Raw genomic sequence first — 607 nt, 5'->3', positions numbered from 1 at the left:
AATAGGATGGCATATGATTTTAAAACTCTGAACCCATTAACAATATGCAAAAAGATTGAATTGTTTGCGTTGGACCCTTCAATCGAGCTGCTTTTGCTACAATTTACCACCAGAGAGCTTTTCCTTTCAAAGCCAGAGCTTAAAAGGATTTGTCATCATCTTGAGTCTTGCATAGCTTCTTCTAAATGTTCTCTTTTTCGCCCCACTTCTTGGTTGCTTTTTCTTTTGAAATACTTAAACTAGCTGATCTTTTTTATGATGAAGCATCATATACAGCTATGTACTTTTAACTTTTTTAAATCAACATTACAACCAAAAAGAGAGGTTTTGGTCTTTCTTTGCTTTTCCAGCAGAGCATTATCACTAGTTTTTTTTATCTTTCTAGGAAACTTGTTGGTTTTCGAAATATAGATTAAATTCAGTATTTGTACTTATTATTCTTTTGATTCATAAAGAATTAATCCTCTGAAGTGATACCGCTATACCCTAGATCCATTATAAGAGTTGCTTATGCTTCACTGGAACTTCTATCACGTTGATGACAGCTAGTATTTAGCATTTAACTTTCAAGATATTAAACCACCATCATCAGTTGAAAAAAAGTTTA

This window comes from Theobroma umbraticum, unplaced genomic scaffold (assembly GCF_002168275.2).
Source record: "Theobroma umbraticum cultivar Fairchild unplaced genomic scaffold, ASM216827v3 scaffold_4.1, whole genome shotgun sequence".
NCBI lineage: Eukaryota > Viridiplantae > Streptophyta > Magnoliopsida > Malvales > Malvaceae > Theobroma > Theobroma umbraticum.
Note: the sequence above shows the minus strand (reverse complement) of the source record.